This window comes from Thamnophis elegans, chromosome 4 (genome assembly GCF_009769535.1).
Source record: "Thamnophis elegans isolate rThaEle1 chromosome 4, rThaEle1.pri, whole genome shotgun sequence".
NCBI classification, from domain to species: domain Eukaryota; kingdom Metazoa; phylum Chordata; class Lepidosauria; order Squamata; family Colubridae; genus Thamnophis; species Thamnophis elegans.
In genome coordinates this window covers 136,955,639-136,973,909 of record NC_045544.1, presented here as the reverse complement: position 1 = coordinate 136,973,909, position 18,271 = coordinate 136,955,639, and the positions used below count along the sequence as shown (strand labels likewise).

At 44.0% G+C, this 18,271-nt stretch overlaps 1 protein-coding gene across 1 annotated transcript in view; it reads left to right on the top strand.

The window, feature by feature from the left end:
• The window catches only part of BCAS3 (BCAS3 microtubule associated cell migration factor), a 448,094-nt gene that overhangs the window by 235,756 nt on the left and 194,067 nt on the right, over positions 1–18,271 (top strand).

Below are 18,271 nucleotides of genomic sequence, written 5' to 3'. Positions count from 1 at the left end.
AAGTGTAAATGCGCACATGTGTTGGAGCAAAAATGTTTACTAATGAACCGGTAGTAATGGCAGCCGGAACCTACCCCTGGAAGAAGGTCAGCCAATGAATAGGTATAGCAACTAAATCATCCAATGGGAGCATAAACAGATCTGAGTGTGCAAAGCATTGAAACAGAAACTTAAAAAGGAAGCAGTCTGCTGCTCTGAGAAGTAAACTAGCAGTCTGTCTGGGCTTCTTTGCTAAAATGAAACTAACTGCTTGTGTTTGCCTATAAAACTCCTGCCTTGTGTTTACCTGGAAGAATCACCTGTTGGTATTGTACATTTATTCACCTATATATATATATATAGAAGTTAATGAATCCAGCTGAATCATCGGTGTGTGCTTTCTGGATTTGATTTTTCTGCAACAAACTCTGACAAAACTGGAAATTCCTGCATGTTCTTTGATGCACTTGATCATAAAACATGTCTACCTTCTCGCCTTCCGCATTGAGTCTATGTTGGAGCCCAAATTTGCATAATTGTCATATTAAGGGGTTGTCTGCAAAGTGGAATTGATAATGATTTAGTCCTTGATTGCATTGCATCCGATGCCACTGTTCTCGGTATATATCTTTCCTAACTCTAAAAACGATGCTGCATTTTTGGTTTTTCCCCCCATGCCCTGAGCAGTAAATCTGATCTTCTGACTGCGCACGTCCAGATGCCATCCATTTAAATTCACCGATGCACAAGAGGTGAACGTGCAGTGGATTCATTCGAGGGCACCTTTATATACACCTGGTGGGCTTCATCCGTCTCAGGAACGCCCTCCCCCCCTTCGCTCCTACTACCATGATGAGGCAGCATAGAAAGACTAAATAGATTCTCAAGTAATAAAATTGACCAGATTTTATCCACGTCCAGATTAAGGATCTCCCACTTCGTTTCTCTTTCCCCATTTTAAACAGGCATCCTCAGCAAGACAGGTTATCCGTCTGCCTCCCTGTCCGTCCGACCGTCCATCCATCCACCCATCCATCCATCCAACCATCCACTCACTATCAATGTCTGTCTGTCTGTCTGTCTGTTTATCTATCTATTCAACTACAGTATATCCATCCACCCATATTTGTCTCATCCTGCCTACCCATCTATCTGCCTGCCTGCTTGTCTATCTCTATCCATTTTCTGTCTGTCTGTCTGTCTCTATCCATCTTCTATCATCTATCTATCTTTCGATTTATCTGCCTGCCTGCCTGTCACTCTATCTATCTATTCATCCATCTATCATCTGTCTCTATCTTCTATCATCTATCTATCTATCTATCTATCTATCTATCTATCTATCTATCTATCTATCATCTATCATATATCTGCCTGCCTGCCTCCATCCATCCATCATTTTTCTATCCATCTTCTATCATCTATCTATCTTTCTATCATTTATCTGCCTGCCTGCCTGCCTGCCTGCCTATCCATCCATCCATCCATCCATCCATCCATCCATCCATCCATCCATTTATCTATCATCTATCTTTCTGTTTATCTATTTATCATGTATCTGCCTACCTGCCTATTATATCTATCCATGTCTGTCTGTCTGTCTGTCTGTCTGTCTGTCTGTCTGTCTGTCTATCTATCTATCTATCTATCTATCTATCTATCTATCTATCAATCATCTACCTGTTTCTCTGCCTGCCTGCCTATTTGTCATCACCTATCCATCCATCCATCCATCTACTGTCTCTCCCTCCCTCCTTCATTACAGCATCTGTGATATTGGTCTCTCTCTCTCTCATCATCACAACATCTGGGATATCACCATCACTTTATGTCCTTTAGCTGTCCTGCTTGTGGGATCCTCTGGTGCCGATGCACAAGTTCTTTGAATTTTATTACATGTTTCTTCAGTTTGTCAGTATGCGGATCATGCTAAAAAAAAGTTGTTTGTTTACAGCTTCTCTAGTGAATTTTAACTCTCGTCAATAATGCACTGCTTTTATTTAGGGGCGAAGTGGCACTGAGGACTTTTTCTGGAAACTAAAAAAAAATGGCCAGGTTTTTTTTTTTTAACATGCTTCATAAATTAAGTATTTTTATTTTTACTGGAACGGGAGCAGCGAGTTTATTCTTCAGCCGTACTGCAGACTAATTCACCAAATTTCACCAAATTTCCTATAAAGCAAGGACGAAATCTTTTTCTCACCTGTTTGTGTTGATTAGCCCCAAAGGCGCTTTTCTCCCCAAAAGGCAACTGGATTTTCTTGGGGTCCACCCCCCTTTGGTAAATGTTTTTCTTCTCATCCCAGAAGCTTTGGATGAGGTTTGGGTGATGTGTAGGAGAGAAAAAAAGAGTCAGGGAGAGCGAGAAAATGAGGACAAAACCCAGAAGTTGGATAAACATACAAATCTCAGCGGGCCTGCAGTCTCTCTCTCTGTCACTCTGCCCAAATTCCCATCCTATTCTAGCGCGATTACTATGGGAAAGCAGGCTTAAAAGTCACGACAGCTTCTGTTCCAGGCCTGAAAAACAGATAGGCTTCCTTTAAGTCACATTCACACACAGCCACCTTTTCAGAGCTTAGCAGAGGCAAATCATTATTGCAACAACAACAAAAAGAATGAGAGCATAGCAGGAATACCAGGAAATTAGCTCCCCCCCCCCCACTTGCATTGAATATCCAAACCGGTAAACAGGATTGACTTGGTTGAACAGTTCAAAGAGTTCTCTCTCTGGCCTTTTTTATTGGATCTCCTCAGAGGTGGCATTCAGCCAGTTCTGACCGGTTCTGAAGAACCGATGGCGGAAATTTTGAATAGTTCGGAGAACCGGCAAATACCACCTCTGGCTGGCCACGCCCCCATCTATTCTCTGCCTCCCGAGGCCCAGCTGATCGGCTGGATCTTCTTCTGTTGCCCTTGCACAGGAGAATGGAGTTGGAAAGCAGGTTAGTGGGGTGGGGAGGGAATGTGGATTGTGCAGTATCCTTCCCCTGCCACGCCCACCAAGCCACACCCACCAAGCCACGTCACATGACCCCCAGGATAATGCAACCATCATAAATCTATGCCAGTTGCCAAGCGTTCGAATTTTGTTCACATGGCCAGGGGGGGATGCTGCAATGGTCGTAAGTGTGAAAAAAGATCATAAGTCACTCTTTCTAGTGCCATTGTACCTTCCAACGGTCACTAAACTAATTTAAGTTGGGGACGACCTGTATATTTTTAGAAAGTTGCTCTTTGTGGTCAGTGAGATTTCCATCTGAGAACTCCAGATGGGTTAGGGTTCATTCATTCATAAGACCATTCCTGATCTCAGCAGGAGCACTTATCATATCTCAGTGTTTTCAGAGTGCTTGTGAACCTTAACCCCTTGTAATCCTAATGTCAGCGTGGGTGCAGAAAAGCAAGAGGTGGATGAGCTGTTGCCACTAAAGGCAGGGGTGGGATTGAAAAATTTTAGCAAACGGTTCTCTGCTCGGCTGGGTGGACGTGGCCATGTTGGGTGTGGCCTACACGGCCTCCTGCACCATGGCCGGGAGGGGGTGTGTTTTCCCTCTCCCCATGCTCCGGAGGCTTTCCTCGAGCCTCCGGGAGGATGAAAACAGCCTCTCCTGGGCTCTGGAGGCTGGAAATGGACCTGTTTCCGGACTTCCAGAACTTCCGGGAAGCCCAATTTTCGCCCTTCCAAAGCCTCCACGCGAGCTCTGCACTTACCTGGCATCCAAAATGCATGGAGACTCCTGGAAGCGGAGGGCGGGGCGAGGCCAGCCAGTCCTTGCAACTATGGTTCGGCAAACCAGATGTAAAATTAGCATCCGGTTCGCCCGAACCGGTCCGAACTGGCTGAATCCTACCCCTGACTGAAGGCATTCCACTAGAAACGTGGAGGTTTTTCAGTAGTGCTTTTTCATCCATTTGATCAAGAAATAATCAAAGAATAAGTCTCAGAGGGCATGCGGGATCCAGGCACCTCAGTTGGGGTGCCTCAAGGTCACGCTTTATTGAGGAGGCCAGTGGTGGTGGGGGATTCTGGGAGTTGCAGTTCCCTACATATCCAGAGATGATCCGACTAAAGAATTCCATTTTAAATCTTCCTTACCCAACCCGGGGGTCTTTTACCTGGGAAACTGCGGTTGTTCCTTCAAGGTAACATTGGCGGGATGCCTTGAGTGTCCTCTAGAGGGGGGTGTTTCCCCAGCTTTGCCCCGAGTGCTAAGGAGAAGTCCTCGGTCTCATCCTGTCTCCGCCGGTTAGGCCGACAGTCGATTTACAATGTACGAGGTAGCAGTATTGTTTTATCTTGCCATTGGGTGATACGGGAAGGCTGCTTATGGACTCCTTGTTTGAAATGTTCTTGGAGCAATTGTTTACTTGGAAAGAATTCGCCTCGGATGCCTTCTCCTTTTTCAGATTGCAAGGGACATCTTAAAAAAAAATGGTTTGCAGTTGTCCAGTAGCATTTCCAATGAGCAATGTGGGTGATGTTTTTTTTTCACAAAGAGCCGAGCTACCTTACAGGGGAATGGAGCGCTGGGAGTTTCTTGGACCATTCTGAACTGCAAAGAATGAGCTAATATTCTTTTACACTAGAGGTCTTCAAACTTGGCAAATTTGGAGAATTGTGGGAGTTGAAGTCCAGAGGTTTTAACATTGCCAAGTTTGGGAACCCCGGTTTGACACCATATCACACTCCTTTCCAGCCTTGCACCCATGTTCAGATTCATACAACATGCCATAGTAGGCCAAAATGTGCCTTGCAGTTTCACAACTTGAGAGAACCACCATTGTTTTAGAAAGTTGGTTTGGCCAGTGTTTTAATAGAATAGAATAACAGAGTTGGAAGGGACCTTGGAGGTCTTCTAGTCCAACCCCCTGATTAGGCCGGAAACCCTACACCACTACAGACAAATGGTTATCCAACATCTTCTTAAAAGCCTCCAGTGTTAGAGCATTTACAACTTCTGGAGGCAAGCTGTTCCATTAGTTAATTGTGCTCACTGTAAGGAAATTTCTGCTTAGTTCTCTCCTTGATTAGTTTCCACCCATTGCTTCTTGTTCTGCCCTCAGGTGCCTTGGAGAATAGTTTGACCCACACTTCTTTGTGGCAACCTCTGAGATATTGAAAGACTGCTATCATGTCTCCCCTGGTCCTTCTTTTCATTAAACTAGACCTACCCAGTTCCTGCAACCGTTCTTCCTATGTTTTAGCCTCCAGTCCCCTAATCCTCTTTGTTGATAAATAAATATCATTTATTTCTTTTAAGTATCACACATCGTGCAAACCAAGCCATTGTATTTTGTTAGACAATTTTAGGTTGTGGTCTGCACTAGCACCTTGTGTCACAGAACATAGATTTCTAGGCCTGGAAGAGACCTTGAAGGTTTTCTAGTCCAACCCCCTCCTCAAGGCAGGAGACATCACCTCATCTATTTCTGAAAAACAAACTTCTAATATAATCTTAAAATGTTAGTTTTCTGCCCATGGGATTTAAGGGTTGCAGCTGGTAGAATAAATTCCCTCTGCCAAGCAAGACACGAGATGGCACGAGTTTATTCTGCCCAACTCTTTCCGTTTGCAGGCTCCAGCTCTTTAAACATCCGACTTAATTATGTCTTCATTCATAGGCAAACTCTAGAAAGAACAAGAGGCTCTCACACAGGAATTGATAGAAATACTGGCTCGGTAAATAAGTAGCAGCATCTCTCCAATTTTAGCCGGTCTTGAGAAAAACTGAGCGGAATCACATTTTTTGTTCGGTCGCTAAGTCATGTCCGACTCTTCGCAATCCCACGGATCGTAGCACGCCAGGCCTCTCTGTCCTCCGTTGTCTCCTGGAGTTGGCCAAATTCATGTTAATTTAGTCATTCCACTAGTAGTTAATTGTTCTCACTGTCAGGAAGTTTCTCCTCGGTTCTAAGTTGCTTCTCTCCTTGATTAGTTTCCACCCATTGCTTCTTGTCCTGCCTTCAGGTGCTTTGGAGAATAGCTTGATTCCCAAATCTTCTTTGGGGCAGATCCTCAGATATTGGAACACTGATGAGTTTCCCCATAAAAGGGATCAACATGAACCTTGAGGGTGAGATTGAGTTCTGGAGTCAATTAGAATCATACAAGCTTAGGCTCAAAGGGCTGGAAGGGACCTTGGAGGTCTTCTAGTCCAACCCCCTGCCTAGGCAGGAAACCCTACACCACTTCAGACAAATGGTTATCCAATCTCTTTTTTAAAACTTCCAGTGTTGGGGCATTCACAACTTCTGGAGGCAAGTAGTTCCACTGAGTAATTGTCCTCACTGTCAGGAAATTTTTCCTTAGTTCCAGGTTGCTTCTCTCCTTGATTAGTTTCCACCCATTGCTTCTTGTCCTGCCTTCAGGTGCGTTGGGGAATAGCTTGACCTCCAAATCTTCTTTGGGGCAGATCCTCAGATATTGAAACACTGCTATCATATCACTCCAGTCCTTCTTTTCATTAAACTAGACATGTTCTAACTATCAGAAAATTTCTCTTTAGATTGGATTCCTCTTGAATGATCTTCCACCAGGTCTCAAACCTTGGCAACTTTAAGAATTGTAGACTTCAACTCTTTGTAGAGTTACGTAGAGGATCCCTTTGTAGAGTTATGTCCTCAAAAGCTCAGAGGTGTACTTCCCGCTGCCTTCACGCCCACTAACCCTTAGCCCAGTTTGGGCTCATGCTAAAACATGCAATGGAGCAATGGATAACTCCAGAGGTGGATGGGCAAAATGGCATTCCTCCTTACTCCTTTTTCAATCATTTGGTGGGTTTGTGCATTTGGATTCCCACCAGCAGAGTGACAGGGATGGGGTGGGGTGGGAAATTTCCTGACCGTTAGAACAATTAATCCATGGAACAACTTGCCTCCAGAAGTTGTGAGTGCTTCATCACTGGAGGTTTTAAAGAAGAGATTGGACTTGTCTGAAATAGGGGTCTCCTGTTTGAGCAGGGGTTGGACTAGAAGACCTTCAAGGTCCCTTCCATCTCGTGTTATTCTATTCTGATCAGACTTTTCCCCGCTATTGAAAAAGTCACCAAGAAGTGTTTTTTTTAATCATCATTATATTTTAGACCAGGACTAGTAAGAATCCAGATAAATAATTTTGATCTCCGTGGAAAGAAACTTAGCAATTCCTTCCCTTCCCCTCCCCCCCCTTAAAAACTTTGATCCCTATTGATGAAAGGAGGAAAATTACTAGCTTTCAACCCCAGAATGTAATTAAAATGGTTTCCAAGGCATAGACCACAATAACAAATCCCTCTTCAAATGAAGCCATTGGTTTTTTTCCCTTCGGTGCCGAGAGGGGCTAGCAAGCTCTGTATGTGTGTGTGTGTGTGTGTGTGTGTTTGCGTTGTGTGGTTCTTTTGGAGCTCTCTAAACGGGTCTCCTTTCCCATCTGAAGGAAATGAATCTTTGACACTTCTCATGACCTGACTCAGGCTTTCTGATCCGGAGCCAAAAATATATCCTTAAGTGTAAAAACAAAAACGGCTGGGAGACCAGGGGAAAGAGAATGGCCTTCGGCACCCCGGCACCCAGGGTGAACTACGAAAATAGATTTCCTCCTTCCGTTTTTCTTCCCCCCTCCCAATGCTTAATCCAGCCATCGTTCTATTCACATCAACTCTCTTCCCTTCCTGGTAGCCCTACTGACAATACAATACAATAGCAGAGTTGGAAGGGACCTTCGAGATCTTCTAGTCCAACCCCCTGCCTAGGCAGGAAACCCCATACCGTTTCAGACAAATGGCTATCCAACATCTTCTTAAAGACTTCCAGTGTTGGGGCATTCACAACTTCAGGAGGCAACTTCTGTTCCACTGAATAATTGATCTCACTGTCAGGAAATTTCTCCTCAGTTCTAAGTTGCTTCTCTCCTTGATTAGTTTCCACCCATTGCTTCTTGTCCTGCCCTCAGGTTCCTTGGAGAATAGTTTGACTCCCTCTTCTTTGTGGCAACCCCTGAGATATTGGAAGACTGCTATCATGTCTTCCCTAGTCCTTCTTTTCATTAAACTAGACATACCAAGTTCCTGCAACCATTCCTTATATGTTTTAGCATCCAGTCCCCTAATGCTCTTTGTTGCTCTTCTCTGCAGTCTTTCTAGTCTCCACATCTTTTCTACATCGTGGCGACCAAAACTGAATGCCGTATTCCAAGTGTGGCTTTACCAAGGCCTTATAAAGTGGTATTAACCCTTCACGTGATCTTGATTCTCTCCCTCTATTTATGCAGCCTAGAACTATGTTGGCTTTTTTGGCAGCTGCTGCCCACAGCTGGCTCCTATTTAAGTGATTGTCCACTAGGACTCCAAGATCCCTCTCACAGTTACTACTATTGAGCCAGGTACCGCTGTGGTTTTTCTTGCCTAAATGTAGAACCTTACTTTGGCTTCAAGGCCCCTTCCGATGATACAATCTCTGAACTATCTTCTTGCATAGCTTCTACCGGTTTTGCAAAAGGCATCGTTGCAGCCCTGAAATGTTGGACCACGTTAATCAAATCTAAACACAACCTTCTCAGACAATTCTTCAGTATCCAATGATTACATCTGTTTACAAAGGCAAAGCTTCCCAATGTGTTTGGAAAGCCAATAAAGGCAACAACTTACTGCACTCCCCCTTGACAGAAAGCAGACCCCACCGTGGATGAAAGCTGAAAACACTGATCCCTCCTTCCTGTCCGTCTCCAGTCCCCTCATCCTCTTTGTTGCTCTTCTCTGCACTCTTTCTAGAGTCTCTGCATCTTTTCTACATCGTGGCGACCAAAACTGAATGCAGGATTCCAAGTGTGGCCTTACCAAGGCCTTATAAAGTATAAATTATAAATTAACCCTTCACGGGATCTTGATTCTTGCTTGGCTGGGGTAAATTCGGTAGAGATGGTTTGGGTAGAACTCGAGCCTTTTGCCGATACGACATTCGTGTGGAAGACTTTAAAAAAGGGATCCTCCGTTGTTTTTACAAACAAAGGACCCGCCTGGGAATGGGAGCTGATAGGGGACGAAGTCTAAAACATCTAGAGAAGGTTGCCTATCTTAGGGGCCTTTGTTGCTTTCTGAGATTGGATGTTTTCTTGGAGACGTTTCATGACCCAACTAGGTAACATCATCAGTGATACAAGGGAACTGGGGCTTGGAGGGAGGAGGAGGAGGACTGTGGAGTCCTTGCTGCTCTCTGAGCTTGGTTATTTTCTTGCAGACATCTCATTACCCAGTTAGGTAACATCATCAGTGCTAGAAAGGAATGGAGTTTAGAGGGAGGGGGAGGAGGACTGTGGGGTCCCTGGTGGATTCTGAGCTTGGTTATTTTCTTGCAGACGTTTCATGACCCAACTAGGTAACACTATCAGTGCTAGAAGGAAATGGGGTTTAGAGGGAGGAGGAGGAGGACGACTGTGAGGTCCTTGCTGCTCTCTGAGCTTGGTTATTTTCTTGCGGACATTTTACTACCCAACTAGGTAACATCATCAGTGCTAGAAGGGAGGAGGGTTCGCTCTGTGTTTATATACCAGTGGCTTGCCTTGGTGGAAGTGATTTTGTACTTCAGTCAAAAAGCTGAAAGACCACAATACCTCCACACCAGGAAGCCAAAGCCAGATAAGCAGAGATTAATACTAAAATAAACACTAGACCAACAACCAAGCAGGAAACAATACCCCAATCAAGGAACTACCAACCCAGGGGAAAAAAACCCACTAACATTAAACAACAGTCTAATCAAGGAACAATCAAGAACACTCCCACCAACACTTAGGCCTTAGCCCTTAGACTTATATACCACTTCACAGTGCTTTACAGCCCCCTCTAAGCGGTTTTACAAAGTCAGCCTCTTGCCCCCAACAATCTGGGTCCTCATTTGACCCACCTCGGAAGGACGGAAGGCTGAGTTAACACTGACAGGCCAAGCCACTTGCATATAAATAGGCAGCAAGGTCCACTCCCTTTGGAGCCCTGATGGTGTTACCTAGATGGGAAATGAAACGCCCGCAATAAAACAACCAAGCTCGGAGAACAATAAGGACAACAGTTCAGCCCTGAACTACAAATATTTTCTTCCATTGCCTATCATTGCCAGCTAGTTAGTTAATTAGTTAGTTTGTTTTATTCCTAGCGGGCACACAATAAAAAAAAAATAATGATAAAAATTTAGAACTAATTTTGCAATTTTAAAAAGGCGAGGAGAGAGTGACAGTGGAGCCCATCACCTCCAGTGATGAAACACACCCACAACTTCTGGAGGCAAACTGTTCCAGGGATTAATTGTTCTCACTGTCAGGAAATTTCTCCTTAGTTCCAGGTTGGGTCTCTCTTTAACGACCTTTGGCCCGTCACGTCTTGTCCTGCCCTCAGGTGCTTTGGAGAATAAGTTGACCCCCCTCTCTTCTGGGACAGCCCCTCGAGTTCTGTACAGCTCGATCTCATTTGTCTTGGCTCATAACAGAGAGGTGACCATTGATGTACATAACGTCTGCCGGGCCCTCATTTAGCACTGGAAGAGGTGAATTTCCTTGTCACCTAGAAATTCATAAATTAGAAATTCAGGAGGAAGTTCAATGAGCTAATTAATATGCAGCAACACAGTTTGACTTTTTTGTTAGGTTGTATCAAGACAGAAGAAGAGGAGAGGAGAAGGGAAGGGAAGAGTAGAGTAGAGTAGAAGAGTAGAGTAGAGTAGAGTAGAAGAGTAGAGTAGAAGAGTAGAGTAGAAGAGTAGAGTAGAAGAGTAGAGTAGAGTAGAGTAGAAGAGAGGAGTGGAGAGGAGAAGGGAAGAGTAGAGTAGAAGAGTAGAGTCGAGTAGAAGAGTAGAGTAGAGTAGAAGAGAGGAGTGGAGAGGAGAAGGGAAGAGTAGAGTAGAGTAGAAGAGTAGAGTAGTAGAGTAGAGTAGAAGAGAGGAGTGGAGAGGAGAAGGGAAGAGTAGAGTAGAGTAGTAGAGTAGAGTAGAAGAGTAGAGTAGAGTAGAAGAGTAGAGTAGAGTAGAAGAGAGGAGTGGAGAGGAGAAGGGAAGAGTAGAGTAGAAGAGTAGAGTAGAGTAGAAGAGAGGAGTGGAGAGGAGAAGGGAAGAGTAGAGTAGAGTAGAAGAGTAGAGTAGAAGAGTAGAGTAGAAGAGTAGAGTAGAAGAGAGGCGTGGAGAGGAGAAGGGAAGAGTAGAGTAGAAGAGAAGAGTTGGAAGGGACCTTGGAGATCTTCTAGTCCAACTCCCTGCTCAGGCAGGTAACTCTATAGGCATTTCAGACAAAATCCTTGACTTCAAGAGTTCAAGGTGACTTTTCCCACCACAACCCTGGGAGAGACAGTGACCTGGCCCCCAAATCACTGACTGACTTTCCAGGGCTGTGGGTGTACTTGATCCTTAGCTTCGCTGCTCTTGGTCCATCAGCTCCAACACCACCACCACCACCACATGACCTTGTTGGCTCATGGACTGAGAAGAAGGAATTTGGTCCAAACTTATCCAGTGAGTTTTGTGGTGAAGGATGGGCTGAGATCCATGTCTCGACCTTCATAGCCCAGTAACTTCACCACTGTTCCACTCTGGCTTTGGAGTTGAGCGAGAGGGGCTGGCTTGAATTGATCTTCCTGCTCGCAATCCAGCACTTTCGCCACTACAGATGGTCCTTGACTTACGACCACAGTTGAGCCCAACATTTCTGTTGCTAAGCAAGGCGATTGTTAAAGTGAATTTTGCCCCAGTTTACGACCTTTTTTTTGCCACAGCTGTTAAGCAATTCACTGCAGCTGTTAAACGAATCTGGCTTCCCTCGTTGACGTTGCTTGTTGGAGGCCAGCTGAGACGGTCACAAAAGGTGATCACATGACCCCGGAATGCTGCAACTGGCATAAATACTTGCCAAGTGCCCAGATTTTGATCACTGTGGAGATGAGACAGATAAAGATAGACATTTATTGTCTGTGAACACACTGGCACACATTCAAAAATCACACACACACTCACACACACACACACACACACACACTCACACACACACACATGTGATTGTCCTTCTCTATCTCTATCGCTATCATGAATCTGTCTGTCTGTCTCTATCTCTATCTATCATGAATCTGTCTGTCTGTCTGTCTGTATCTATCTATCTCTATCTATCTATCTATCTATCTATCTATCTATCTATCTATCTATCTATCTATCTCTATCATCAATATCTGTTTGTATCTATCTCTATCTATCTATCTATCTATCTATCTATCTATCTATCTATCTATCATCTATCTATCTATCATCTATCTATATAACATCTATCTGTCTATCTGTATCTATCTATCTATCTCTATCATCTCTCTCTCTCTTTCTATCTATCTATCTATCAATCATCTATCTATCATCTATCTATCTATCTATCTATCTATCTATCTATCTATCTATCTATCGCTATCATCAATCTGTCTGTCTGTCTCTATCTATCTCTATATCATTTCTCTATCTATCTCTCTATATCTATCTATCTATCTATCTATCTATCTATCTATCTATCTATCTATCTATCATCAATCTGTCTGTTTGTCTGTCTATCTCTATCATCTATCTCTATCTAGCTGTCTCTCTCTCGCTCGCTATCTATCATCAATCTGTCTGCCTATTTATATCTATATATTTATATTTATATAGTTATCTATTTATCTATATATCACATGCATATGTATATGTGTGCGCGCGTGTCTTATGTATGTATATCACACTCACACACACTGATCACAGTCCATTTAGAAGACATAGTGGAAAAAGGACTTTTGAGAGTTAAGAAGGTTACATGGCAACCGTCGTGAAAACTAGTCAAAAGTCCCTTTTTTCAGTGCTGTCGTAACCTCGAACGGCCACTAAACGAACGGTTGTAAGTCGAGGACGACCTGTACCCCCCATAAGTTGCCTTTTCCAAATGCCTTTTCACGGTACTCTGGGTGAGTGAGGGTCCCTTTTTTTTTCTTTGACTATCCGTCTCTCTTCCCATCGCAATCACTTGGTGAGGCCAGCCAAAGAGTAGACAGAATTACCCGTGCGAAGGTAAAGGCCCCAGGTGCTGGCCAAAAGGCTCTTATGCGGAAAGGTGAATGAGTCAGAAGATGGAGCATGAAGTTCCTACTAATCTTGATGTGCTACTGTGAGGATGTACATGTTCTGTGTTTTTGTCACATGCGCTGGAGCGTAAAGTGTGTATTTGTTCCTGATGCTGAGCAATTGCTTTCTCTGGCTTTTTCAGGCTTGGTTGCAAAGCCTCAAATCTCACCCCCCTTTTGACAACGGAATCTTAACATACAATACAATACAACACAATACAATAGCAGAGTTGGAAGGGACCTTGGAGGTCTTCTAGTCCAACCCCCTGCCTAGGCAGGAAACGCTATACCGTTTCAGACAAATGGCTATCCAACATCTTCTTAAAGACTTCCAGTGTTGGGGCATTCACAGCTTCTGGAGGCAACTTCTGTTCCACTGATTAATTGTTCTCACTGTCAGGAAATTCCTCCTCAGTTCTAAGTTGCTTCTCTCCTTGATTAGTTTCCATCCATTACCTCAGGTGCCTTGGAGAATAGTTTGACTCCCTCTTCTTTGTGGCAACCCTGAGATATTGGAAGACTGCTATCATGTCTCCCCTAGTCCTTCTTTCTCTTAAACTAGACATACCCAGTTCCTGCAACCGTTCCTCATATGTTTTAGCCTCCAGTCCCCTAATCCTCTTTGTTGCTCTTCTCTGCACTCTTTCCAGAGTCTCCACATCTTTTCTACATCGTGGAAATAAAAGCTGGATGCCGTATTCCAAGTGTCGCCTACCAAGGCCTTATAAAGTGGCATTAACCCTTCACGTGACCTTGATTCTATCCCTCTGTTGATGCAGCCTAGAACTGTGTTGGCTTTTTTGGCAGCTGCTGCACACGGCTGGCTCCTATTTAAGTGGTTGTCCACTAGGACTCCAAGATCCCTTTCACAGTTACTACTACTGGGCAAGGTACCACCTATACTGTACCTGCGCATTTCATTTTTCTTGCCTGAATGTAGGATCTTATTCCAGTTAAAGAGGTTGTAGCGATGCCCCCATAAAGATGAACGCCTAGGAGTCCTTGGCGCCAGTCGATGTGCCTCTTAATACCCTGTTAGCCGTGTTGCAACTATCGTCATTTTGAAATTATTTTCTTTTTTTAAAAAAATGAAAGACATCTGGAGAAGGTTTTTTTTTCAAGGAGTACAATGTAGATCAGATCAGCTGTCCAAATTTGGCAACTTTGAAGACTGCAACTCCCAGAATTCCCCAGCCAGCTTGCCAAGCGCCTGATTCACTTAACAACCGGGTTGCTTACAAGTGCAGTGATTCACAGAACAGCTGTGGCAAGAAAGGTCGTAAAACGGGGCCAAACTCCCTTCACAGACGTCTCACTTAAGAACAGAAATTTTGGGCTCCGTTGCGGTTGTAAATCGAGGCTTGAGCAGGGGGGTTGGAATAGAAACCATACACTAAGGATGCATTACTATTACTATTAGTCTTCTCATCGTTCCTATCACCCATCTCCTCCCACTTATAACTGCAGGACTGTAACTTGTTGCTGGTATCCTTACGATTTATATTGATATTGTTTCCTGATTGCTTATTTGTACCCTGTGACTATCATTAAGTGTTGGACCTTATGATTCTTGACGAATGTACTTGTCTTTTTATGCACACTGAGAGCATCTGCACCAAAGACAAATTCCTTGTGTGTCCAATCACACTTGACCAATAAAGAATTATATTCTATTCTATTCTATTCCATTCTATATTCTATTCTTTTATTCTTGATTAATATATTTTATTCTCCTTATGCACACTGAGAGCATCTGCACCAAAGACAAATTCCTTGTGTGTCCAATCACACTTGGCCAATAAAGAATTCTATTCCATTCCATTCCATTCTATTCTTAATTCTATTCTATTCTCTATTCTCTTTTTTTATTTTATTTACAAACATACTGTATAAAATACACATACACAAAACTTAGACATACACCACATTTACACAATACAATACGAACAGGAGCTTTCTGTTCTTTCTAAAAGCAATTGCCAATCGATATTCCTCACCTCATATTGTTTCCCCTTCTATTATATTTCATTTGTATTTCACCATTCTTAACCCTCTGATCTTACTCCTCTGTCTGCTATATTGGCTAATTACCTCTAGTAAGTTTAAACCACTTTGATACATACATATGTGTGTGTGTGTTAATTCTCCTTAACTATTTTTGGGCTCTGTTGTCTTCCTTCATTGGATCCTTGTTTCTTTCCTCCATCCACCTATATCATTTATCCCATATCTACTAGTATTCTGTTTCTTCTTTTCCTTGGATTTCTTTTGTCAATTTGTCCATTTCAGCACAATCCATAACCTTTCTTATTATTTCATCTTCACTTGGAATTAATTTGTTTTTCCATTTCTGGGCATAGGCAATCCTTGCCGCTGTAATTATATGTAATATTAAATACTGAATTTCTTTTTTATATTTCACAGTCATTATTCCTAATTAAAAAACTTTAGGTTCCCATTCTATTTTAACACCTGTTGTTATCTCTAGCCACTTTTTGATCCTTTTCCAAAAAGTTTTAGCCTCCTCACAGGTCCACCATAAGTGGTAGTATGTTCCATGTATTGATTCACATTGATTCACTAACCTTGTTGGTGCCAGGTGCCATCTGTAAAACATTTTGTACTGGTTTTCCTTGTACACAACTGATAGTGTCATTTTTAAGTTTGTTCCCCAAAATTTTTCCCATTTATCCAATTTAATATTATAGCCAAAGTTCTGTGCCCATTTTATCATTTGTTCTTTCACAATTTCCTCTTCCATCTTATGCTTCAGGAGAAATTTATATATTCTCCCTATCATCGTTCTATCCAAGCTATGAATTATTTTATCCAATTCATGTGGTTCTGTTTCGATGTCATATATTTTAGTATCATTATTGTGTTTAGTTTTGATTTGCAAGTAGGTTAGCCAGTCAACTTTCATATTTTGTTCTGCCAGTTCTTCTATTCCATTCCATTCCATTCTATTTTATTCTATATTCAATTCCATTCCATTCTATTCTGTAAGGCCCCCAAGGCCCCTTCTCACTCGGTTATTCTATGAGATCGCAGGAAGGCAGCGAGCAGGAAAATAAATAATTTTTTTTAAAAAAAACCCAAAACCTGCCCACTCTTAACCTCCCCGGGGTTACCTTGACTCTCCTCAACAAGGAATTATAGTTCAGTTGCTGGGATCCTTGTAACCCCCAGCCCCGTCCTTCTCCATAAATCTTTGCTAAAGAGACGGTGAGAACCGTGCTTGGCAATGAACCAGTGTTGGTTTTAGGCCGCTGCCAAAGAGGCCGGGGAGCCGAGCCAATTAACTATCAGCAGCGTTTCCTCTGGAGGGGGTGCAGTGGGGCAGGCCATTTAACACTGATAGCAATTCCCACCTTGTCTTCGCTGCGAGAGCTCCCCCTTCCTTGGCACTTTGCCTCCGTCAGCCCCCCCCCCCCCCCAATAATGCTCATTTGCACATATCCTCCCTAGTTAGGTTTCGGTGGTCCCCTCAGAAACCCACTAGGGTCCCCCCAGAAATATTATGTGCCCCCCAGAAGCAGGATATTCTCTGCCCTCCCCCCCATTAAGAATCGTTGTTCTAAAGCAGGGGTGGGGGGAATTATATTCCTTCCTTCTTTCCTTCCTTCCTTCCTTCCTTTCTTCCTCCTTCTCACTCCTTCCTTCCTCTTTTCCTTCCTCCCTCCCTTCCTTTCCTCCCTCCCTCAATTCCTTCATCCATTCCTCCCTCTTTCTCTACCTTCCCTACTTCTTCCCTCCTTTCTGTTTTCCTGCCTTCCTTCCTCTCTCCCTCTTCTCTCCCTCCATCCCTTCATTTCCTGCCGCCCTCTTTTCCTTCCTTCCTTGCTCCCTCCATCCTCTTTTCCTTCCTTCCTTCCTTCCTTCCCTCCCTCCCTCCCTCCCTCCATTCGTCCTCTCTTCCTCCCTTGCTCCCTCCATCCTCTCTTCCTTCCTTTCTTCATCCCTCCCTCCCTCCCTCCCTTCCTTGCTCCCTCCATCCTCTTTTCCTTCCTTCCTTCCTTCCTTCCCTCCCTCCCTCCATTCGTCCTCTCTTCCTCCCTTGCTCCCTCCATCCTCTCTTCCTTCCTTTCTTCATCCCTCCCTCCCTCCCTTCCTTCCTTGCTCCCTCCATCCTCTTCCTTCTTTCCTTCCTTCCTCTCTCCCTCCATCCTCTCTTCTTTCCACTCTCCCTCCATCCTCTTTTCCTTTCTTCCTTCCTCCCTCCCCTCCTTCATCCTTCTTTCTTTCCTTCCTTCTTTCCTTCCTTCCTTCCTTCTTTCCTCTCTCCCTCCATCTTCTTTTCCTGCCTCCTGCCTGCCTCTTCCCTCCCTCCCTTGTCAAACAAAATAAGACGTGAACAATGCTTGTTCTATTTCATTTGCCCCCAATAAATTCAGCAGCATAGGTTTCGGTGGTCCCCTCAGAAACTCACTATGGTCCCCTAGAAATGTTATGTGGCCCCTGGAGCAGGATATCAACCCCCCCCCCAATCGAGAATCTTCGTTCTAAAGCAGGGGTGGGGGATTATGGCCTTTTTATGAATTCTGGGAGTTGAAGTCCACAAGTCATGAAGAATCACCACAGTTATTAAATTAGTAGCACGGTTGTTAAGCTTCCCCATTGACGTAGCTTGTGAGAAGGTCACAAATGCGGATCACTGACCCCGGGACGCTGCGACGGTCATAAATACATACCAGTTGCCATGCCTCTGAATTTTGATCATGTGACCATGGGGAGACCGCAACGGTCATAACAGAGGTGGGTTACTGCCGGTTCGGCCCGATTTGGCCGAACTGGTAGTGGCCCGCAGCAGCTGAGAACGAACCCATTCGATGGCTCTTTTGGCCCACCCGCCCACCTGCTCTCCATACCTGTTTTTATGGGAAAAGGCAAATTGCGCACAGCGTGCGACAATCATCTGGTTGTCACAGGGGCTGTGGATTGCGCACCTGCACACAGCGCAAGTCAGGCGCACACGCGCACAGAACCCGAAGTGCGCACGATCAGCGAACTGGTAGTGAAGGTAATTGCAACCCACCACTGTGTCATATGTATGAAAAACAATCATAAGTCACTTTTTTCAATGTCGTACAGTTTGAACAGACGGTAAACATATGGTTGTAAGCCAGTGGTGGGTTTCAAATTTTTTTAGAACCTCTTCTGTAGGTGTGGCCTGCTTTGTGGGAGCGGCTTGCCGGCCATGTGAT